Consider the following 24,051-nt stretch of genomic DNA (forward strand, 5'->3'; position numbering starts at 1 on the left):
GCAAATCAACCACAGAATTCTGTACCACAACCAGACTGCAAAGCCTAAAGTTTTGGTTTTTCAAGAAGTCTTCTCAGTTAAAAGCTCTTGAAAACAAAACACACACGCCAACAAACAAACAAAACAAAACAAAACACAAACCCCCAAAGCAAACCACAGCAACGGTATTTACAGTCACAATTCAGGCATGTTTTGATCACTAGAGCTCTAAAAATACCAAAAGCGACAATATTAAAGCCAATAAATTAAGAAAACATTGAAATTTAGCACGAAATAACAGTACACCCAGCCTCCCCACCCCCCACCCCCCCATAAAAAAAAAAGCTGGTGGGTTTGTTTTGTTTGTTTTTAAATAATAAACAACACTTAACAAGCAGTATCCTATCATTGTAAGAAAAAGCAGCACTTGTTCTCAGGGAAGCTGTGTTATAAAATGAGAAACTAACAGCTATATAATAGGATAGCGGGTGCATATGCATGAATGGATACATGTTTAATTTGTCTTCCCAAAATGAAAAGACAAGAGGACACACCAACATATACTTTCACACCACAGCCTCTCCTATTAGTAAGCCATGGTGGGGACAGTCAAGCAACTGAAAACTGATTGTCACACGAGAAGATAAAGACAAAAATAATACAAACAATGACTTGATTACACTGCCCATGTCTTTACATCCCAATACTGACCATGTAATTACTCTATAAAAAAATTTAGTGAAACACACATCAGAACTGTTTCCACATTTATCACTTCCATTGGTAATAGCATTTAACTTGTTTCAACCCTTACCAATACTTAAGGCAAACTACAAAATCTTTAAAAGCTGCAATTAACTTTCAAAACCTGTAGACTGAAAAAAGAAATAGCAAATTATGCCATGTTTTGCTGTAGGCCTTCAGAGACACCTTTAGTTTAAAAAATATAATAAATAAAAACCACACTTAGCATCTTGCCTCCCCCTCCAAATTTAGCTTTTCCCCAGTTTTAACTTCTTGATCAACACCACCAGCTGTCAATGAGGCATTCATGGAATTTACTTGCACATGAAAAGAACATTCATTTTTGAGAATGTAAATTTCTAAGAATATCTGCACATCTTCCACACTACAGATTAAGTAATTAACATCAGGCTTGTTGATCAGGCAGCTGTCAGTTGCACCAGAAGTGATAAAAAGCATCAATACATTCAGAAAAGCAAAGAATTACCAAGATTTACCTGCATTCCCCACTCAATTGTTTGCTCCTCAATACCTGAATGTTGGCTGCATTCCGAACCCATACATTCGCATTTCTCCCTGGCGTGAAGAGTTACAGCTTTTTCTCGTAACAGTGTGTATTTTTCAGCTACTAGTTATGAGCAGAGGACTCAAGAAGGGCTACAGTTGGAGATGATTCAGAAACAGAAGTTATGCGAAACGTGGTGAAGTGCTCATAAAGCAACCTCATGCTGGAAGCACATTTGTGCACTGGGAGCTGCTGCGGCTGCCAAGGAGCTGCCATGCAGAATGCAAGTTGCTAGTATGCAGCGACAAACATTCAAATAATTACTTGAGCAACCCCTCCTTCAGGGATCTATGTATCACACGACAAGGATTTCCTTGGTTTGAATGTTCAAATCGCACCAAAGAGAACACATGATTCAAGACACAAACAACTCCCATCTGCAGATAGCTCTGGGCCACAGTTCTAATTATTAGGGAAGGTTCTAACAATATTTCTTTGAATTAGCAGTACATCCCTCCTATTTACAAATTACTCAGCGACAAGTCTTCCACTTGGAGCTGACTCATGAGTCTTGGCTTGCCTGTACCAGAATTTGCTAGCTTTTTGGACATGTGTTGCAAAACCTCACCAGCAGAGCTCCTGCCACCCTCACATCCCCCACTCCATTTCATATGATGAATACTCAGAGAAGAGTGGTTTATTTTTCCTTTTATGTCACTTAGAATATAACTAACTGCACTGGAAACAACATGTATCATTACTACATTTCATTGTAGGATAAACTGTAATTTACTGCAACCAATACTAAGATTTTATGCAATGCATCAGAAAAAGAAGAAAGGGGGGGGAAAGGGGTTTCCTTTGGGGGTTTTGTTTGTTTTTCTTGTTTGGTTGGGTTGGGGGGGGTGGGATTGTTTCTGTTTGGGTTTTTGGTTGTTAGGGGGGCTTGTGTGTGTGTTTTTAAGTAAAACAAATCAACTTGTACAAGTTCCTTCATCATCCATGGAAAATCATGATTCCATGATCTGATCAGCAGAAGTATGTGCTAAATGCTTACCTGAGACACAGGGAAAGCTAGGTAAGCCTCCCAGGTAGAAACCCCAAGAACTGTAAAGCACACAGAAAACATACTCATCTTTAGAAACAAAACCATGGGCCAGTCAGAATCCCATTCTGACTCACAGCAGCCAGGGCCTCATCAGGGGCAACCCAAGGGATTGCCTGGTAGCATGACAGTAAATAGTGTTATGGATTGAAAATATCTCCTGCCACTCTGCAGCTACCACTTATGGGTGACAATACAAGTGAAAATGCAAAAGCATAAATTAACATCTGGAATTATTATGTAGGCTCTCTCACAAAAGGCTTGTACTGCACTACAGCCCTCGTATCACCACTATTCATGCAACTGGATGTGTTAAAGGCTAGCAGGGCTGTGCCTCCCTTTTGCTAATACACAGAAATGAGTATTTATGACTAACTCCAATGAGTACCACAGGACTACTCACAGACATGAAAGTTGCCTACTCTTTTGTATGCAAGCCTGAAGAATCCTGGCCTAAACCATTTTCTCCCACCACATAAGCTGAGAAAAGCAAAAGATGCAGCATAAGGAATGACGATATTGTATTGCTACCACAGACCATTCAAGAAATCTTTAAGCCTCATTTCTGTTCTTCCCCCCCAAAGTAATTTCGACATCAGAACACCCGGAGTAACATAAGATCAACAAGTCAGTTAAGTCATGAAGAACGACTCAAAAATCTACAAAAAGAACATCATAGTAATGCACAGATGAATATATCTCTGCTTATTCTGCACGAAAATTAAATGCCCCAATAAATTACAGAAGCACCACAATGAAAGTTTGTCAAGTGATAGGCCTACTGTTGTGGTTACAGCCACTTGCTAAAAACCAACCAAACAAAAAAACCCCACACACAACCAAACTACTTCAGCACATCACTACATTCTTCAGTAACAAAGCCACATATGTTTTACATGAAGCATTTAATTGACAACCTGAGGAAACAAGCAGTAATGAGATGATCTGTGTTGAACTACAATAATATCTTCTAGCTGAACATTCTAGAGCATTTTTAAATTTCCATTTTGATTGTACTTTCCATCACAATGCTCAAACACATTACACGTCTCCACAGCATTTAGGACATCGGCAATAATGGTTTATAGAAAATTGCCTCTGAACTTAGAAAGGCAAACTTTTGAGTACCAGCTCTGAAATCTTTTAGAGCTGGTATTTCACCAATTGCAAGTAGCTACAAAACTAAACTGCTAACAATTACAGGTAATCAGCATCTCTGGAGAAAAAAATTCTTAGGTACTTTTACGCTGTATCCACAAGAACTTTGGCATAATTTTGATCGGTTTTCAAAGCCTTAGTGAAAAGCCTTGCAAATACAGCGTCAGCCGCATACTCTCAATGCCCTGTCCTACCCCTCTAGCCAGCGCCGCCTGCAAGATCACTGAGCAAGTTGCAACTCCGCAGCTGAAGTTGAAACAGCGTTTTCAAAATGTCTCGTCTAGCATTCCTTTCAACCCCTAATTTTTTTGTGACCTGACACAGAAACTCTTCCCAGTGCTCTTCTCTCCATTTCCAAGCCAGCTGAACGGCAGTTGCTCATGGTAACACATGCATTTTTCCCCACAGAAGCACAAAAAATTAGACCAGAGCAAGGACGACACTAAACCTGCAACACTGTTAGCAAACTTGTTCGATTTTCACCTGCTGCATGATCACACTAGAAACACGAACCAACAGATTCAACGAGGTTTCAGTTTCTCCGGTGACTGCAGACTACTGGTGGCATTCCTGATGTATTTCAGGGCTCTGACTTCCACAATCAGCCTCGCTGCACTGCACTTCCCCCTCTTCTCATTCTTCGGTGAAGTCAAAGCGAAACGTGGCCGAATGCAGAATACATTCTCTTTTTAGCATTTGCAATGCAAAACTAGGTTTTGTTCGGTAAAGAAATCTTGCACAACAGTCTATGTATACGTATTCGTTCCAACAATGCTGTCCTATGCAATCACTCTGTAATTACACAGAGTCATAAAGCTGCTGTTGTTGCTGCTTGGAACTGCAGTCTCGCCCTCTAAACAACCTAATATCAGACTCCGCATTAGGACATTTCTTTTCTCTCTTCCCCTCCCTTAACTGCCTACTGCTTGCTCCAGCACAGAGGGCCTTTACACTTGCACTCCAAACATGTACTCGGGAGGAAATCAAATAATTATTAAGAAAATAAGCTGGTTTAAAAAGAATGTCAAGTCAACCTCTTTTGAGTAATGATTATATTCCTCCTAATTCTGCAGGTTGCAACCACACAAGACTTTATAAGTCGAAAATAAATCATGCTTACGCCTATTAAAAAAGCCCGCAAGTATTATATAAGACTCTCACATACGTGCGTGGGTGTATTGTCAGCTTTTTACTGGTAAACTGCAAAGAAGCAGTCCTTTGCAGCTGCTGCCGGAGGAATAGCTGCACGAGTTTTTTTAAAAATACCGATTAATTCCTCCACTGCGTAAATCCCAGCAGAGAAAAGCAAGCCCTGCAACCCGAGGCTCCCGCGCAGCGAAGAGCGGCCAGGGCACGCCGTGCTCCCCGTAGCGCCTACAGGGGAGAGGCCGCCGCACACGCCGAGCTGCCCCAGCTCCAGCACGCAGACAGCGAACAGAACAGCCCCCCTCAAAACCACCCGACGCCTTACATGGAATCCGCAGTCGATTCCCCCCGGACACAGATACATCCTTACCGCGCTGCTGCAGCGAGGCAGCAGTTAAGTGACACGCACGCACACCGGAGCCCTCGTAAAGATTCACGGAAAAGCAGGAGAAAATGGTTCAGCAGCCGAGGCTGGCCCCCCGCTGCAGGCGGACCGGCAGTGCCGCTGCCCCGGCCGCACACGGTTGCGCGGCCCCGACGCGGAGTCAGCTGCCCCCGCCACTTCCACAGGTACTTTTCCTCCTCATGCTGCGCACAGCACCCACAAACAAAGCACACGCACGCACACCCCAAAAATAAACCCCAAAGACACCCCCTCTTCAAAATGGCAGGAAAACGGAAGCAAAAAACAATAAACCCGCGGCAAACAGAAGAGGGAATCAAACGTGCAGTGCTCACCTGCGAAGGGAGGCACGGCGGCCGCCCGCAGAGCTGCAGGTAGCAACGAGGGGAAGAAGGAGGGCGGAAGATAAAAAGAAAAAAAAAAAAAAAAAAAAAAAAAAAGCCCCAAACTTTGTTTCTTTCTCTCCGGGACTCAGGGAGAGCGTCACTTCCTAGTGCGGTAAGCGGGGAGGCTCCCGGGCCCGTGCTCCTCAACTCCTCCTCCTTCTCTTCCCGCCTTCCTTCTTCTTCTCCTCCTCCCGCCCGCAGACCGCAGTTCCCCGCCGAGCCTCTGCGTCTGTTCCTGGCACTCGCCTTCCCGCCCCCCCTGCCCTTTTTCACAGATCTTGGCTTGACCTTCGGTGCTTGGCTCTGGCTGCCCTTCGCAGGGAAGGAGGGGAAATCCCCAACGCGTAAGGGGCGGGGAGAGAGTTTGCAGCACTGATTTGGAAGCCAAGCCCCACAAAATAGTGACCACGTTCAACACCTGGCAAAACTTTATGGTTTGATGCTCTGAGTTCAGTGCCAGCCTCCTCAGCCTGGTCAGGTTTCCTGGTCCTTGTCGATAAAGGAAAGCAAACTAACTAATATAGGTTTCTGTTTTTGCTTTTGGGTCCCTCTTTTTCAATGTTTTTTTCCTGAAGGAAAACTGGAAAAAGAGGGACGGGAGGATTTGTTTGCAAATCCTCAGGTCATCTCTATGCTGTTAGTTGTTTTACCAAACACCTGACATTTACTTTCACAAGAAAACTGCAATTTACCTGCACAAGAACACACAGTGCTGAGGTTTCTAAAACTGTTCAGCTCGTCTGCTGGAATATGGCTTCCTCGGCTACCATGGTGTGAGAACCAAAAGCCCAGTGTGCTGGCAAAGGCGGGCAGGCTGCCGCTCTTCTGAGGGCAGGAAACACAGCAGCTGCTTCGTCATTGCTCCCCCTGTAGACTGCTCTGATGAGTATGAGCTTGTTCAGAGACAAGGAAACTCTTTGAATACACGTTCACGGATTGGACTCTCGCACAGTGAAAGATGTCAAGCAACGCAAAAACACCAAACGTTTTCCCCAGCGTGCGTGTTCACCCAGGCTTTGATCACTGAGTGCCGCAGCAGCAGAACTTTTTTATCCACCCAGCCTCCCTTGTAAGATGTGCTGCTTTATAGAGTGAAACATAGCAGTAATTTTAGCGCTCCTCACTCCGGTTTCTACTTCTTTCATAATAATGCCCGGTTCCTATGCAGAACATTTTACCAGGGAAGCTCAAGATGTGCGCAAACAGGAGCCCAGAGAAGTGGTTTACCCATGACTACAGAATGTATCTGATGCATAACCAAGTTTCTCTGATGACTCCCGGGTCAATAGTCTAATTACCACACCCAATCTTTTCCTGTCATGCTGCAGAGAGTAACAGTGAGCCACAGGTACTACTGGTACCTGTGGGGACACAGTCTCAAGCTGCACCGGGGAGGTTCAGGCTGTATATTAGGAAGAAGTTCTTCACAGAGAGAGTGATTTGCCATTGGAATGGGCTGCCCAGAGAGGTGGTGGAGTCGCTGTCCTTGGAGATATTCAAGAAAAGACTGGATGAGGCACTTAGTGCCATGGTCTAGTTGATTGCACAGGGCTGGGTGATAGGTTGGACTGGATGATCTTGGAGGTCTCTTCCAACCTGTTTGATTCTATGGTAGAGTTTTGTTTCTTTGTCATTGTTGTTTTTTTCTTTCACAACCAAAGCTATCATTTGATATAACACTGTCTCAATAGCACATTCAAGGAAAACTACCATTTATATATATATATATGTTCTTCAGAATAGACAGGAGCAATAAGGTCAGTAACTATTTAAATTGATACAGAAAAAAATATTCACAGTTGTTCATAAATTAGCTAATATGCTAAACAAACTTAGATAATTGAACATATAATGATTGGAACTGAAGCCAAAACCCATTAGTTTAATTTGTTCTAATAAAGACTGAAAGAGATTCCATAAACTGGGGTTATCTCCTTCCTCTGTTACAAGACATTAGGCGATCAGTGCCTAGGGTGAAGCACATCAGATATTAATAAGATTGAAATTGCTTATCTCAACTCTTATTGTAAAAGAAAAAAAAAGGCATTAAAAAAAACCAACAAAACCAACCAACCGAAAACCACCAAGCAAACAAAGTCAACACACAAAAAACCCAAACAGCCAACTAAACATCAAACAAAAACCAGCAGTCTTCTATGACTGTAAATCATGTCGTAACAGCAATGTGTAGCTCTTCCTTCCAGCCAGAACAAACACATGTTGTACACCTGTTTGGAGTTTGGGAAGCAGAATGCTGAGCAGTGTCTCATGTTTCACAATACACAGTCACGTAAAAGCAGCAGACAATGGCAGAAACGTCATCATCTGGCCACAGAAGCTGACATTGCACAGACCAGGGAGTGTGCTTCTACTCTCCTCTATCAGACATTTCAACACTGCCGGGTTTTGATAGTTGCTTCCTAAGGCAGACTGGCTCAGTAAAGAAGGATTCTTAAGACAGAGTTAACAAAATGACACACCAGAAACACATTGTAAGGTGCCAAACCTATAGGAAGGCATGGTACTTCCTAGACAAACCAAATGGGATAAGAACAAAACTGGGCAAACCGGTAGATACACCAGCCAGTTTACGGATCTGAAATAGAAGCAGCACACTTCAAAAACACCACGGCATGAGGAGTGTTTACAGAGCTGTATGCTACTGTTTATCTTACTGAGCAGTAAACAGTTTTATGAAGTGCTTTGTAAAGATTTTGCCATTATGCATATGCACTCTTTTTTTTTCCTTCTCTGTTCCTCATGTTACCCAGCCCTTGCATCTCCAGAACCAGTCATTGTAATTTTCTTCTTAGCAGTAGAAAGAAATGGTGGGGGAGGTGTTAATTTTTTTATTTTCTTGTCAGCACATGCTAAGACAACGTGCAGGTGCATGCAGACTGCACTTTAATCAGTTTTACAGTAACAACATTTAATACATACATATTCCCTGATATGTTGCTACTTTATTACTACATTGAAGAAGGAGATTGGAAGATTTCCTAGCTATCACTATATAAACATCTTAGGCTCTCTGGCTTGTATAGACACATCTCGTGATGTAACAACATCAACTCATATCATTAATAAACTAGATTGCACTGAGTCAGAATCTGGATTAAAGTATACACTTTGCACACACAGTGGCAAACCCAGGACATAGGCTCAGCAGGTGGCACTCTCTTCACCAAGTCAGGGCATGGCCAAAGTCCCATCCTCTTTCTGGTTGTCAAAAGCTGAACTAGTGCTCCGGCACTGTGGGAGACAATATGGAATTATTAGTTCTCCCTGAAATTAAGTATAAGTTGAAAGTCCTGAACTTTGTAATAGATGTTTCAGGTTTCAATAAGCCTAAAACTTCCATCTCACAATAATGCTGAAATTTCCTCTACAATTTCAATGTGATATTTTTCTTTTAAAATGAATGACAGCATAAACCAGTTACGAACTGCTGCAGTGTTTATCCTACAAATATATTCAATGCCTGGGGGCAGAGCTACCTCTAGACAAGCTGAATAATGGACTGACAGGAACCACATGAAATTGAATACTGCACTTTGGCTGGCCTAATCTTTTGCCATTGCACAGCCTGGAACCAATATGCCACTCAGCACCACAGAAGAGAATCTTGGGGAGCTAGTGGACAATGGGGTAAGCACCAGCCAGCAGTAAAGGCTAACAGCATCCTGAGCTGTATAAATAAAAGTTAGATAAAAGGAAATGACTATTCCTCTTCACACCTCATTTGTTAATTTGCATCTGGAATACTGTGTCCAGTTTTTGGCAAACAAGTATATGAAAGATGTTGATAAACTTGAGCCAGTAGAAAGCCATGATGGCCAAGGGCTGGAACACGTCATCCTGTGGCAATTTTAGGCTATGCCTTCAAAATTTTGTTACAGATTTCAAGCAGAAAAGTAGAAAAATGTAAATAAATCACTATTGGATGTGAAAAGGAAAATAAAGATAAATCTAAATTATTCGAGTGGAGAGATACCTACCATAAGACTGGATGTACCAAAACATTCAGAGAGCCTATTCTGATCTTTTCTCTGCTCACATCATGCTCTGTTGAGATACTAATCTGCTTCTGCTTGACTTTGGCTGGCTGCACTGTTTTGGTGAAGTCTAACTGCTACTTTTTCTCTGTTCCTTTCTCCTTTTTGGACGGGGTGTGTGCATGCAGAGAGACAGCTTCCCTGGTCTTTTTGACCAGGGGGATTCTCATGTTGTTTGTGAATTGTAAATATCTGTAAATATTGTAAATACTGTATATTTTGTACACATTCACTGCATTCCATTGTAAATTGTAGTGTTGCCTCTAAATACAGCTTTTCATTTGCTTTCACCTGAGCTGGTCTGGCAAAGTTAATGTTGGGGGAAAATTTCAACCCACCACACATCTGCAAGGAGAAGCTGAGTAAAATTCAGCTTGTCTAGTGTGGAAAGGAGAACAGGTAGGAGAAACTTAATACCAGCCTTTTAGTAGCTGCAAGGCTATATCTTTACCTACACGATAAGGCAAAGCCAGGTTCTTTATTGAGGTGCGCAGTGGGAGAAAGACAACGGTCATAAACTGAAACAGAGGATGTTCCAAACAGCCAGTGAGAATAGTGAAGTAATACAACAGATTGCCACAAGAGGCTGTAGAATTTCCTTCCTTGGAAGTTTCCAACACGTGCTAAAGAAAGCCCTGAGCAATGTGGTCTGAAGTGACCCTGCTTTGAGCAGGAGGTTGAACTGTTGACCTCCCAGAATCCTCTCCAATCCCAGTGATACTATGATTCAAGACACAAATTCCCTTATCTCACATAAGAGGAGGCTTAATTAAATTATAGTAAAATGGTTTGAAAAAATCTTATAGGAAATACAAGTGATTGTGTTTTAGGGCAGCTGCATTGTGAGGCTGTGAATTTAGAAAATCATCAACATAAATACAAAGAAACTCCTTCCCTCCTAGTCACCATTTTTTCAGCTGCATTATTACAGGAGAAAATTAATTACTCCTTATTAGACAGAAATGTGAATTTCCCTAGTATAAATATTTGTCTCCCATCTTTGTCAGAATTAAGATTAAAAAGTCAAGATGTTACATTTGAAATACTATTCTAGGGTACAACTTCTAGGAAAGAAGTACAACTTCTGGGAAGAAGGGGGTTGCCTTTTTTAAAAGAGTTCACAAAAAGAAAAGAAGTTGCTTATTTATTTTATTTCTCATATCTGAGTTTAAAATTGAAACACTGGATTTGCCTGACTAACTTGAGCAAGATTCAGCTTCTTGGATCAACTTGGCAAGATACACATTTATAGTGCATGTATGTGTAAAAATATATATGTACACTTACACACAAAGTGTCATGAACTGCCTCCCTGAGAAGCAGGATGAGCCCTTGGTGCATGAGAGAAAGGAAGGGACATTGTGGTTGAGAGATGAAACCACACAAAATCTGTGAAGCACTGTATTAGGGCACGCTGAAAACCAGGACTGCTGAAACTTTCTACCTAATTTTACCTTAAACACACTTTCAGTCCTTTCTGCATTTGGTGTCACTTTTCCTAGAATCCCACAAGCGTTCTTTTACATTATGAAAAAGAGTCTGTGGTAATATCATTCACTGTTTACTATTGAGAAAAAGAAAAAACATTTGTGGAAGCCAAGTGCTGAGCTGAAGGCCACACTGTCTGAGCTTTGGTTAGCTTTAAATGATCAAATTCACATGTGAATTCATCTGTCACACTACATTTTTCCTGTGTTTTAGCAGCTCAATTTACAGATGGTACTAAACTCAACATGCTCTGTCATTAGTGACCCTAAGGGTCACTAATCTACATGCATAATTCTGGGACACCGATTGTTTCGTGCTGCTTAATTGATTGAATAGTGGCACAAGTCTCTCTGAAAATTAGATTTACCAGCAGAAGCAGGAAGGTGATTCTCCCCCTGTACACTGCACTGGTTAGGCCACACCTTGAACACTGTGTCCAGTTATGGGCCCCTCAGTTTAGGAAGAGTGTTGACTTGATGTTTGCTGGAATGTGTCCAGAGAAGGGCAACAAAGTTGGTGAGGGGTTTGGAACACAAGACCTATGAGGAGAGGCTGAGGGAGCTGGGGTTGCTTGGCCTGGAGAGGAGGACACTCAGGGGTGACCTTATTGCTCTCTACAACTACCTGAAGGGAGGTTGTAGCCAGGCCGGGGATGGTCTCTTCTCCCAGGCAAGCAGCACCAGAACAAGAGGACACAGTCTCAAGCTGTGCCAGGGGAGGTTTAGGCTGGGTGTTAGGAAGAAGTTCTACACTGAAAGAGTGATTGCCCATTGGAATGGGCTGCCTGGGGAGGTGGTGGAGTCACCATCATTGGAGGTGTTCAGGAGGAGACTTGATAAGGTGCTTGGTTGCATGGTTTAGCTGATTAGGTGGTGTCGGATGATAGGTTGGACAATAGGTTGGACGCGATGATCTTGAAGGCCTCTTCCAACCTGGCCTATTCTATTCTAAACAGGATACTTAAGAAAAAAATAATAAACAACACCTAAAAGACCATTTAAAAACAACTGTTTGTAAACTGCCTCTAATTATTTCTTAAATATTTAGAGATTATATTTTCTTACCTACTGTGTGAGAGGAACTTTGAAAAGGAGCTATGAATATATGTGGTATTTGATTTTAGAACTCTGAAAATGTATAGCATTGTATATTATTATTAATGTACATACCTTGGAAGAAGTGCATAGACCAATAGCTCTCAAGCTCAAGAATACTTTAGATCAGTAGAATACTCCTGAAAAACACAGTTGGCAAGAAGGGTGGGCATAGTAGTTGGTGGGCATAGGCAGATTTTTAACACTAATGCACATTTTTAAGGCTATAATAACTGATTTGATAGACAGTATTCTAACAAATTTCAACAAACCTTTCTGGAATTTATCTCTTATTATGGATTACAAGATTGAAGCAACTTTAAAAGGAACACGCTCCACTATTATGGTAGTGTATATATGTCATTTCTAAAACCCTGAAAGTGTCTAGAGCTTCTTTCAAGACTACATACACTGACTCCTGCACTGCATTGGTTTCACAATGAATGCTTTATAAAATATGAGTAGTTCTAGTTTCTGTGCAATTCACATGTAAAACCACCTGGAAATAAAATTATTTGGTTTTCTTTTTGGAAATAGATACTGACTTAAATGAATGACTTTCTGGGAGCACCAAGGGCTGGGGCTGCTTCCTGGGGGCCTGGGATCAGAGGCAAAGGAGATTCCTATGGTTGACAGGGCAGGGTCTTCACCAGCTGAGGCTGGTCGGTCTCACTACCCACAGTGAGGAAGCAGGGCATGACAGGGGGTTGCCCCAAACCTAGGGCATCAGGCAGCCCCATGGGGATGAGGCAAGGCTAAAGCTAAGCTGGGAAAACAAGTTCACAAATCAGGGTCAGGATCAAGTGTCAGGCATGGCTGCAGCACAGCTCAGGTAGGGCAGCCTGCAATAGCCTCAGCTTAAAGCAGCTCCCAAGTAAATATGGCAGAAGCCCTCACAGGCTTGTTTTCACAGGTGACTTCCACTAAGGTTTATTCTGTCTCTTTTTCCACAAGACATCCAGCTGTACTTTACGCTGACTTTGAGCACAGGCAGAGAAACCCCCTAGAAGTACTCAGAGTCACAACAAACCAACAAGAAAAAGAAATATTGAGCCATTTACTGCAGAATAATGTTCACAGCTTGACTGAATTTGTTGCAATAAAAGAAATGAAGACTGGAATATTTTTCTATCTCTATATAGCAATGCTACATACTAAGAATAATTTTTATGGATGACAATCTAGACTGTTCCTTTAGTAGTCCAAGTAGACCAATTTCTTATTGGAACCTGGAATATTTAAAGAATTTGATCACTGATTTGTTTAATACCCCAAAATGGTTTGGTTTAACTTATATCCCTTAACATCCCTGGAAGTGTTCCAAAAATATGTAGATGTGGCACTTCAAACAGTTTAGTGATCATGATGGTGTTGGGCTGACAGTTGGACTTGTTGATCTTTAAGGTCTTTTCCAACCTTAATGATTCTATGAGCCTGTAGTGATATTTCTCACAGGTACAACAACATGAAGGCAATGCTCTTTCTTTGTATGGAAAATACAATCGACATTCAGCTCTAAGACTGTTTATCTGGACTAAGGGATTCTCATTCATGCAGAAAGTTACAGGTTGCATACCCACTGAGTAGTTCCTACACAACCCAACCCACTAACAGAAACTGTCAGATCAGAAGAAGAATGATTTAGTACTTCATTATGTCCTACTGTTTGGCCAACTACTGACTAGACTATGACAACTGGAATAAACCTGCAATCCTGAAGTTTCATGCTAAGAACATCTTTGCACACTTGCCTTCCCTGCAGCAGGGAGTAAACAGAAATACAGCTGAGTTACAGGAGTTCTTCCAAATGCGTCACCAAAAATGTCACGCTTTTCCAAACTGCACAACTGCTGACGTATTTGTATGAAAATTTACATTTTCAAAGGTTTATGGTGTAAAAACAAATGCTGTCAGTCCCTTCCTGCATTTTTCAAACAATGAATTTCTGCTGTCAAGTGCCATTACAAATAATAGCCCTTGCTGAAAAAAAATAATCTATTATATCTATCCACTGCACACAAACAAATCCACAAATAATTTCTCCTCATAACTAGTTGGTGCATGGTATATAAATACCTGCAGGATTTAGAGCCTCATTCAGTATTTCTATTATCTATATTTTTTTTAATGTAAAATTTGTATCTCTCTCTCTCTAAAGAGCATCCTTAAAGTCACCAGCTAGGAACTCCTGAGCTTCAGTAGCTGATATTTTGCAAGTGGGAATCTCAAAGCTCATCTCAAATCATTTGTCACTGCCTGTCATTCAAGAAGTTTTCATCCCAAATAGGCTTCAGTGACAATGACTCAGTGCCATTGCAATTAAATTGAAACATATGCAGTATAAATCTGGGGGCAGGGGAAGATCAGAAAGCAACCAGGCTCCATAGGTAGCATATGGTAGTCTGTGTTTTATGGGGACTGATTTCCCTGCCATCCTTTTAATAAATTATTGAAGGGGAATGGGACAGAAATCAATCACAATGGAGACACCAACATGAACAAATAAGACATGTATGATGGGCATGTACTAAATACAGAGGATAATCTGGAACCACATAATTATGCACCTTGATGACTCCATCTGTCCCTCTACTTCTTAATCTTTCTTCACTGACCTTCCATGCTGGCCTGAGCTGGCAGTCTGTGGCAGTGCAAACCAGGCTGCAGAGCATTTTCTGTCACCACCATTACACTGTGGTGTAATTGGTGGATCACTCTACAGTTCTTACTCTTCTCAGATTCACAAGCAAGTTATATCACATTGGTTTTCATGCCTGGATTTTAGAAGTATTTTGGCAGCCCTCCAAGCTGCCTTCCAAAGCCAATTAGTGTCCTATCCCAGCCAGCTGCTCTGTTTATCTCTGATCTCTTAACATTCCTTAATTCTGTTATAAAGGTCATAGCACATATGATAATACAGAAAATTAACTCCATTCCTCTCTGTATGTTTATCAGTACAAATCTCATTAATGATTTTCCCCCATTTTCCTGCCCTCTTTTTTTTTTCTGCCCTGTAAAAACTTGGCAATCTTTTTTCTTCTCAATGGAGCCTTAAAAAGGCTCATGCTCAAAATACAACATACAGCTAGAGCTGTTTTGCAACATCCACATAGAGCATAAAATGCAACTTCAAAGTGATAGCCCTAGCTAGGATGTGTCATTCCAAGGCAAGAATGCTTCCCAAATATGGATGTGGTTATATTGTTATATGGCCCATGGAGCATTTGATTTACCAGAAACACTCTGACAATGCCAAACAGAAACACCTTCTTGGCTGCCACAAGATTGTTATCAGACATCTTGCATGTACTCTCATGACCTTTCCCTTTCTACAAACTAAGCAAGATCTTTCTTCCCTTGCAAATGCATGCTCTTCTTTCATCTCCCCCACTACACCTGCAGGATCTTCTCTAGCTCCTTGAAGCTATAGTGGACTGACTACACAAATGAGCTGAAAGAGGCTAACATAACTGAGACCTACAGTAGACCAGACAGGAATATACATGACCTGCAAAGCTAACAACTGCAAAGGCATTCAAATAACTCTAGAGCAAATGCTCTTGTTTGATATTTATCTTCTGGATTCACCATAGCCTCTGTGTATAGGTTCCTGTAAGTTTCTCTACGCTTTCCTCACATGTATGAGAAGCATCCTTGAATATCACTATGGCCTCAAGCAATACAAAAGCAAGAGGCTCACCGAGAAATCAACAGGGACATACAAATTAGATAATGGAGTTAAACAGGAGCATATTTTTGGAGGTCATTGCTTGTAAACTCTCTCCTACTGCACGCACTTCAATCTTGGAGTCATCATCAGACCCTTAGCCACAATTCTACCAGTCTATTCCAGACAGAAATGTTCTGTATTCTTTTCTCTGACATTCAAACAAAATTCTGTCATGCCATTTCAGCTTCCAAAAAGTAGTGGTGGGAACTGTGAGAAACTACTACATATAGAAACTACATACCAAGTTCACATGGTCAGCTCCTTGATTTTTAGACATGATCTCTCAAATTAGTCAGGTATTGCTATAAAAAATTATAATTATTTCATGTTTGCCAGAACTATGATACAGCTTATTTATTCCTGTAATTTAATGCTCACCATTCTATTTCAAATTAACACAATTTGCAGCATTTGCAAAGCCAGCACCCACTAAATGACCTAGAGAACTATTCTGTTAGTACTGTTGTGCACATCATACCATCATACCACTGAAAGTCATACAAAGAACTAGGAAAGAAAGGCATTTAAACAAGATGTCATTTCCTTGATAAATGCACAAATGCTCTCCCCAAAATGTCCCCAGAGACTGTCATTCAGGTGGTCTCATTTACTGCTTGGGAACAGCAGAGAGCCTCTTTACTGCCTACCAGCTCTGCTGGGTAAAACACAGTATGCAATTATAATCTGAAATAGATTTTGCTTAGCTGCTTCAGACTTCCCAATTACTAATTGTCAGCCTCTAAAAGACAACTCTTCACTGTTACCCTGCAGTTGCTTAGCTGAGAGTCAAAACAGCTGTCATCTAAGTTTCATATGTCCAATAAAATACTTCTTCACCCATAATAATAAGGGCAAACAGTCTCCCAGACTAAAGTTACTGACACCATTAATTCCTTCCAGGCCAGTTGTGCTTATGGATCCCTCTTCTCCTCCTTAGAGGAAACAGGTGAAAGTATTTGCAAATTCTCATTTCCAGGCCAGTGGAACACAACAGCTGATTTGCTGGTAGCAAAGTTGGTAATAATTGACTAATGACAACCAAGTGCTGTAAACCTCCAGAAGGAAACATACACATGCTGAATGGATGAGAAGCATTCTGTTAATAATGAGAAGCTCCAAAACAAGCCCTGCACAGAGCTCAAAAACAGTATGTGTTTGGTTATCTTGAGATTCTCCAAGTCTACATAGTCCTCCTTCACAAAACAGTACTTGCTTTTCAGGAATAAGTTCAAGCAAGAAAAGATCCTTCTGAAGCAGCTTCCTCCTCAATCTTCCTCCTTGCTCACACCTTCCTTTGTTCACCTTTTATTAGCTTCCATCTTTCATTTACACCCCAAGTATGTTTTTCCACAAACACACAGGTTGAAATATACAAGTTGTGACTTTTCAATTCTATTGGATCAAGGACGAGCATACCAAGGAGGATGTAATACTATGTATAACTTCACATGGCCCCAAAGACATCCCTCACAGTAACAATTTTTCTCGCTCTAGAAGACTTACATTTCTCTCTGTGCTTCTGTTAGCCATTAGCATTACTTCTTCTAGCATTAGAATTCAAAAATAAGAAAACCATAGCTTCATATTTTATAATATAAAAGTTTCTATAATATCAGATTCTTTTTGCATAAAGAAACTATCACTAACAAACTAAAGACAACAGGAATATCAGTTTCTGCAGCGAGCACTTCAGTATTCCCTTTCTTAAGGATGAATAAAAGGTTCAGACAGAAAAGGAAGCAGAATTCTGAGTAAAACGTGCTGAGCAAACACTATCACCATCAGATTAAAATGATGCTCACTTTTCATGGATTTAAAAGGGTTTACAAAATATCAAATGGTTATAAAAGATCAGGCTCAACATTTAAGCAAAAATCTAATCCTGTGTTTTCCTTACAAAAGTCAGATAACAATATGAGGTTTTGACATATTACATTTTACTTCCCTAACAAAATTAATTATTTACCTATAAATTAATGGCATTCTTAAACACATGCCCCATATATAGTCTCCTGTGTGAACATTTATCAAACCCATTAGTTTTGACTTGCAAAGTCTGTTTATAGAGCAAAGCTTCCTTATCACCACCAAAACCCATGCCTTTGGCCAGTCATAATCCAGACTAAAGTTTTGAAACAATGACAAAAAATATGGGTTGGGGCATTCCCAGGCATTAAACATGAGAAAAACAAGTTACCATAAAAGTAGCAATTGCTTCATGCCTGTACAGATGAAAGCCATTCTGTGATTAGCTTGCAATTAGCATCAGAAGTCATTACTTTCATATGACACCTAAGTGGCGAAACTTACTCACAAATACCTTTGCCTCAAGCTAGTGCTCAGTCCAGCAGCAAAACATCATGAAGTTTGTTTCTTTTTACAGAACAGGACCTGCATGAATAAAAACTGCAAAATCAGGGACAATTCAGAGGTGGATGGCATAACAACTTGGAGAATAATTTGTTCTCCACAGCTGTCTGCCCTTTCCAACATTTTCAGCCAACAGAGCTGAGCTGCTCACAAATCACTTTTCAACTTCTCTCTAGAGTATGGCATGTCACTCAGACATAAAGTCAGCTCAGTTCAACCTCAACAGCTGTGTCAAGCTAAAATTTTTCAGGTCATATATTGGATTACTTACACTGATTCACATAGTCACTGCAAGTGGCTGTAATGACCTAATGTGTTATTGTCCTCTGGTGAAGTTATTGCATCTGCAGCTTAGCTGGCAGAATGAATCATCTGCAAGCTCTTAACACATTTCAGCAAAGATATGTGGATTAGCTCAAATGACACTCAGCAGCACTTCAGGCTGGTAGCTGACACTTCTGAACAGGGGAGCTTTCTCACTGTCTGTTCTGCAGTGGCCATGAGGGCAAGAAACATAGCTGAAATCTAGGAAATAGTTTAGAAAACCAGAAATATCCAGTCTACTACAGCTGATTTATAAGGTATTTCTCTTACTGCAGCCCAAAACATTGTTTCAGACTTTGTAGGACAAGTGAACGGGTTTTATTACCCAAGAGTACAAAGAGGTATCACTCACAGTTCTTCCCTAAGCCTGTTTTATCCTTGGAGAATGCACACCTTTTCTCAAGACACCTTCATCAACATTCTGTCATTTTTCTGAAGAACAGTTTCAAAAATGTTTCTCTAACTTTCTGTATCTTTAGAAACATGTGATGTTGTGTTCTCCCATCCTGTAAGAGACCTACCATGTAAGGAAGATTTGAATTGTGTTGGATTTGAGTAGTCTAATTGATCTACACACAGAATCCATGAAGGGTGTTTCTTGAGACATCACAGACCACTTTGCTCCCTGCGCACAGAGGCTAAGGAAACTGGTGACATTAAGAGCCTGAGCATACCCCAGAGGATATTGATGGCCAAAACACAGCTGCACATGAGTTATGTAAGCAACATCTGTGTTATTCATCTATATGATTTGAAAAATATTCCTTATTATAGTGATGTTAATTGAAAATGGCACACATCTGCCAAGACTGTGAATTACCTATGAACACAGAAATGTGTAAAAGATGAATTATTATTACATACATTAATATGATTCACCAGCCCAGCAAGTCTTGAAAAATAAACAGGATTATATTGTAATTTAAAAACACTTAAGCCTTACAGTATAGGCAGAATATGTAAGGTTTATTGTTTTCATATTAAGGGGCAGGTAAAGAAGAAAACAATCCATGAGTGAAGAGTAAGCTAAATAGTCAATGAATCCTGCAGAATTTGTTTGTTTAGTTCTATTATAACTATTGTTATTAGCGTCACCAGATAGCTGTTCCACTATGTTTACACTCTGTCCAAGTTTACACATGGTTCTGGGAACTAATGGCTTCAACTTCGCAGCCACAATCCTCTTACCCACCCTCCCCCCCAACCCCGCCATTTTTATTCTAACAGGCTCAAACAGGACCTCCCACGTGGTAAAGAAATGGTTTTGCTTCCTCACATTTGCTTCAAGTTCCTCAGAGAAAACCTTGAGTTGGAGGTAGGATCTGTGCAGTGAAGTAAGGCTCAGTTGGATGATGTTCCCTATCCTGGTAGGCAGCAACACTTGCTTGACAATAACCACAAACATCTTCCAGCATAAACACAGTATCCATTTCACTTCTGCCTCATCTCTGATGGACTTGAAAATTATGACACCCAGGTTGATCTGGCCTTGTTTATCTGTCCTAACAACCCTTAATGTCTCTTATGTAACAACTATTTCACAGGGGCCTGCCTGCTGGATGGTTTTGTTTCACATGACGGGTGACTTTGTGTGGTTTAGTTTAGTCTGAGCTGGATTAAGCTAAACCACAAAAAGGCATTCTTACAGTTGAACCTGTATCCACAAGGTAAGTCAGTGCAGAATAGCAACTGTGTTTTAAGTTCACACCCAGACTTATTTCACAATAGCTTAACTTAATAAGCACTTAACAAGGGACACAATGGGGGAGAGAATATAAGGGTTAAAGAGAAAGGGGCTGTACCGAGCTTCTGAATGTCTATTTAATGTGTTGGGGTTTGGTAGAGCTTTTTTGGTGCTCTTATAAACTATCTGAAGTTGTATTGTCACTACACAAAAATGGGGGAAAAATATGCACCTTTGCCCATATAGAGCACTTGATTACTTGTCATTGAAATACACTACTTCTAAACTAACGGGGAGCTCTCCATTAATACATGTCACAATCTTTCCCTGTTTGCTCACATATAACACTGGTTTCTGCAAGAATTATTTCTGTAGTAATTGTGCTGCTCCTTTCTTGCACAAGTGACCAGGCAAGTCAGTATTCATTAATTTTAATGAAGGCCACCTACAGATATGACAAGCCCATTTGAAACTATGTGGACTATTTTAAACCTTAATGCTTCTTTCTAGTGTAATGCAAAGTAAGTTGACCCATCATGAGATACCTGATATAAGTTGGAGAGAAAAAGTATTGATCTCCTTATACTTAATTTCCCCACAGACACCCCAGCACAGTTCAAATTATGTTCTTTCAACGAAGGTGAAATGCAGCTTTCTGTATTACGGTGGCACAACTATAAATCGCTCACTTAGACCTATACTGAAGTGCAATGAGTAAAGCTACAATAGAAATGCCTGTCTTTACGTGGCAGTCAGAGTACAAAGTCATCAGGACCATTAGTCTGGAAGTTTTTCCAGTCTTAAGTGGTCACTTGAGGCTCTGCAGTAATTTCCACCAACCACTTCACAGACCTGTTTGCCTTCCCAGCACAGTGAGTCACTGTACCGTACGGCGAGTCATCAAGTCAGGCAGCACCAGGAGCTGAGCCCCATCCCAGGAAAACTCTGGCTCTTCAGTCACTCATCCTCCGACTGCCTGGTCTGTACGTTCTTCATCTGTATACGAGCATCGACAAAGTACGTTTACAGCAAATACGTTATATTTTACACAACGGAGACTTCACTGGAATGTCAGTTGTGGCTGTAGTAGAGCCTTATTTACCATCAATAAACAAAACCTCGCACACTCTCAACGTCCCCCTCACAGGAAACCCCTCACGCGCTGGACGCGCCTTTTCCCGGCGCCCCAGGAGACGCGCCGCCGTCACCTCGCCCACATGGGTGGCTGAGCTTCACTGAACGGTCCCCAGAAAATGGAGGGAACAAGGAAGCAAATTCGGGCACCTGCTGCTAAAGAGACGACGGACGGGCTAGGACTCTACGCGTCGCCCCGCAGTAGCCGCCTATGCAGCTCCCCCACGGCCGCTTTAAGAAGTTCGCTGCCCCGCGACCTTTCCTCGTTTAACGGCTCCGCGCATGCGCGGGGAGGGGCCTAGTCTGGGCGACCCTTGGCCTGTGCCTAGAGTGCCGGAGCGCTCGAGGTGAGGCTCAAGGTGAGCGGGAGCGTCTCGCGACCGGACGAGTGGGCTCCAGTGCCGGCTGTCACACAGGGAAGGGCCTGCGCCCTCCGAGCCCCTCCCTGAGGGGGGCCGTGTCCCTGTCCTCCTTTCCAGGGGTCTTTTTCCCAGGCATTAGGGCCTCTTCGTTGCGGGGCGTGGAGGGGGGTGGGGGGTTGGGGAAGGGAGGTGAAGGGGACAAGTTTGACTGTTGGCAGAGACTATTGTGCTTGCTTGATCTCTAGAACAGGAGAGTGAATCTGGCTTGACTGAGCTTTTGGGTCAAACCATGGCCAAGGGTGAAGGGAGGAATCTTTTTGGCTTTTTTTTTTTTTTGTTTCTTTGAGGTTCTTCCAGCACCTAACCGGCTGTCTGTGTAGCACTGAAACGTGAGCATTCATTGTCGCCTCTGACCACTCTCGGTTTCTCTCTCCTAAATTATTCACGTCTGCAGCTTCTGAAGTCGGTATTGAATCACCTACAAGACAGGCTCCAGTGGCTCTTCTATCTTTGGCAGCAGTGATTTCTAACTTGGTCTTGGGTCACACCTAGGCAGGTGGATAATTGGTACCCTGGGATTGCAGGAGCCTGCATACTACATCACAGGCTTCTCCGAAAGACTTCAGGTGCTGCTTCTGCTGAACTGATGCTTTTTCCTTTCTGGGAAACAGTCTGCATTCTGTTGTTCATTCTTGACTTAAAACTCTGCTAATTAAAAATAGGCTTTGTGTGTTAGTATTTTTAAAAAATTACCAGCAACTTCAATGTAGTTCAACCATTTATAAAAAAAAAAAATAAGTAATAATGCCCAAGAGGTGGTACCTGAGACCCTTCAGATTTGTTGACACCTAGATTTGGAAAAGTAAAGTGTGCCCAGGTGGCCAAGAGGGCCAATGGCATCCTGGCCTGTATTAGGAATAGTGTGGCCAGCAGGAGCAGGGAGGTCATTGTGCCCCTGTACTCTGCTTTGGTTAGGCCACACCTTGAGTACTGTGTCCAGTTCTGGGCCCCTCAGTTTAAGAAGGACATCGAAACACTTGGAAGGTGTCCAGAGAAGGGCAATAAGGCTGGGGAGAAGCCTTGAACACAAGCCCTATGAGGAGAGGCTGAGGGAGCTGGGATTGTTTAGCCTGGAGAAGAGGAGGCTCAGGGGTGACCTCATTGCCCTCTATAACTACCTGAAATGTGGTTGTAGCCAGGAAGGGGTTGGTCTCTTCTCCCAGGCAACCAACACCAGAACAAGAGGACACAGTCTCAAGCTGCACCAGGGGAGGTTTAGACTCGAGGTGAGGAGAAAGTTCTTCACCGAGCAAGTCATTCATCATTGGAATGTGCTGCCCAGGGAGGTGGTGGAGTCACTGTCCCTGGAGGTGTTCAAGAGGAGATTGGACATGGCACTTGGTGCCATGGTCTAGTCATGGGGTCTGTGTTGATAGGTTGGACTCGATGGTCTTCGAGGTCTCTTCCAACCTTAGTTATACTGTGATACTGTGATAAAGTCTTACTGTGTGTAGATACGAGTGTATGTACTTACTGGAAGTTTTGCTCTGAGTGCCAGTCAAATTTGATAAAAAGCTCAAAGACTTTAGGCCTCTTGTAATATAAAATAGAAAAAAAAAAGAAAAGCAAGAAGGCTGAATCAAATCCTGCTACTGTTGCCATTCTTCCCTTTTTACTTGTTTATTTCTTGAGGGAAAGACTGCAGGCTGCCCTCAACCTTTACAGTGTGTCAGAGAATCCACATAGATAACTGTACAGGAGGAGCTTGACACCAGAGAATTCAGTGATGAGACATGAAACATCAGGAAATCTGGATTTATTAGTTTGTTTCACTCACCCTTTTATGGCAGGCATTTATCTCCATTCATGTCAGTTCTGTATTGATTCGGGCTTCTACAGTTTGAAAACTTGAATTTGCAATTAATTAACCTTGTTTAAATGTAGAACTCTTTAGGCGTGTGGTGGAGACTTCAGTGCCTAATCTGTTATGTTAGCTTCTCCATTTCTATTGTCCTCACCTTGCCAGTTACAGTTAGAATCCTTTTGTCTTTCACCCAGCCATTCCCATCTCGGTTTGTTTGGTTCTGTGTTATTAATTTTTCCCATTTTTTCCAGTTCTTCCTCCCGATTTGTTTCTTTCTTTCCTGCTTTATTTGCCTTTCAGTTGCTATTCTTGCCTTGTCTCTCTGTGCTTACTGATTACTAGCGCAAGTCCTTCTCATCTTTCCTTCATGCATGTTCCTCATTCAGAGTCATTCTTCCTTAACATTTTTTTCTTTGAGTTTCTTTTGAGCTATTTTGACATTGCAGTTTCAGAAGACTTTCAGTCTTAGTTGCTCTCCATTTACACTGACTGCCTTCTTCTATGCTGCCTGGGCCTGGTG

At 41.8% G+C, this 24,051-nt stretch overlaps 2 protein-coding genes and 1 long non-coding RNA gene across 13 annotated transcripts in view; 1 reads left to right on the forward strand and 2 right to left on the reverse strand.

Moving 5' to 3' along the window:
* MIDEAS (mitotic deacetylase associated SANT domain protein) overlaps positions 1 to 5,460 on the reverse strand; it is a 52,393-nt gene extending 46,933 nt beyond the window's left edge. Inside the window, exon 1 of one of the 2 annotated variants that reach the window (XM_068162205.1) lies at positions 5,376 to 5,460. The gene's annotated coding sequence lies outside the window, so the exon portion shown is untranslated. Of the gene's footprint in view, positions 1 to 5,007; positions 5,341 to 5,375 lie in introns of those variants that run through there. The other variant, XM_068162206.1, reaches the window with a different exon arrangement.
* A 1,731-nt stretch (positions 5,461 to 7,191) lies between these two features.
* LOC137453177 (uncharacterized) lies at positions 7,192 to 18,187 on the reverse strand. Its single transcript, XR_010990283.1, has 3 exons — positions 18,114 to 18,187; positions 12,139 to 12,203; positions 7,192 to 8,678 (listed from the first exon to the last, which is right to left on the reverse strand). It is a non-coding gene; the product is annotated as an uncharacterized lncRNA (long non-coding RNA).
* A 3,411-nt stretch (positions 18,188 to 21,598) lies between these two features.
* The window catches only part of PTGR2 (prostaglandin reductase 2), a 34,542-nt gene continuing 32,089 nt past the window's right edge, over positions 21,599 to 24,051 (forward strand). For 6 of the 10 annotated variants that reach the window (XR_010990282.1, XM_068162215.1, XM_068162216.1 and 3 more), the window contains exons 1-2: positions 21,599 to 21,664; positions 22,122 to 22,293. The gene's annotated coding sequence lies outside the window, so the exon portion shown is untranslated. Of the gene's footprint in view, positions 21,665 to 22,073; positions 22,294 to 24,051 lie in introns of those variants that run through there. The other 4 variants (XM_068162211.1, XM_068162213.1, XM_068162214.1 and 1 more) reach the window with 4 other exon arrangements.

Source organism: Melanerpes formicivorus, unplaced genomic scaffold, assembly GCF_026170545.1.
Source record: "Melanerpes formicivorus ecotype bairdi unplaced genomic scaffold, bMelFor1.0.p_v2 SCAF_62, whole genome shotgun sequence".
Taxonomy (NCBI): Eukaryota; Metazoa; Chordata; class Aves; order Piciformes; family Picidae; genus Melanerpes; species Melanerpes formicivorus.